Genomic DNA, 546 nt, shown 5'->3' on the forward strand with positions numbered 1-546 from the left:
AGAACTTATGAGAGAGCTTATTAGAGAAGGCCAGTCATTCATTAACAATTTAAGTGGGTTCTCTCGTAGGGAAAGTAAGTTTCTAGAAAATCTTAAGAGGTTATGGGAAGAGACAAGTAAATATAGAGATGAGAGATTAAAAAGAGAAAAACAAAAGCAAGAATCAAGATAAAGAAGAGAAAAAGAGAGAAAAGAAAAGGAAGAAAGAGAGAGAGAGAAGAGAACAAGAGAGAATAGAGCAAGAGAGAAGAGAACAAGAGAGAAGAGAAGAAGAAGCAAAAGAGAGAAAAGAAGAAGAGCAAAGAAGAGAGAAAAGAGAGCAAGAGAGAAGAGAAGAAGAAGCCAAAGAGAAAAAAGAAGAAGAGCAAAGAAGAGAGAAAAGAGAGCAAGAGCGAAAAGAAGAAGAGCAAAGAAGAGAGAAAAGAGAGCAAGAGAGAAAAGAAGAAGAGACAAGAAGAGAAATAGAAAGAAGAGAGAGAAGCAAAGAAGAAGAGCCAATAAGACAAAAAGAAGAGCAAGAACTAGGAAAAGAGCAAGCACCACCTC

Source organism: Vigna radiata, unplaced genomic scaffold (genome assembly GCF_000741045.1).
Source record: "Vigna radiata var. radiata cultivar VC1973A unplaced genomic scaffold, Vradiata_ver6 scaffold_414, whole genome shotgun sequence".
Taxonomy (NCBI): domain Eukaryota; kingdom Viridiplantae; phylum Streptophyta; class Magnoliopsida; order Fabales; family Fabaceae; genus Vigna; species Vigna radiata.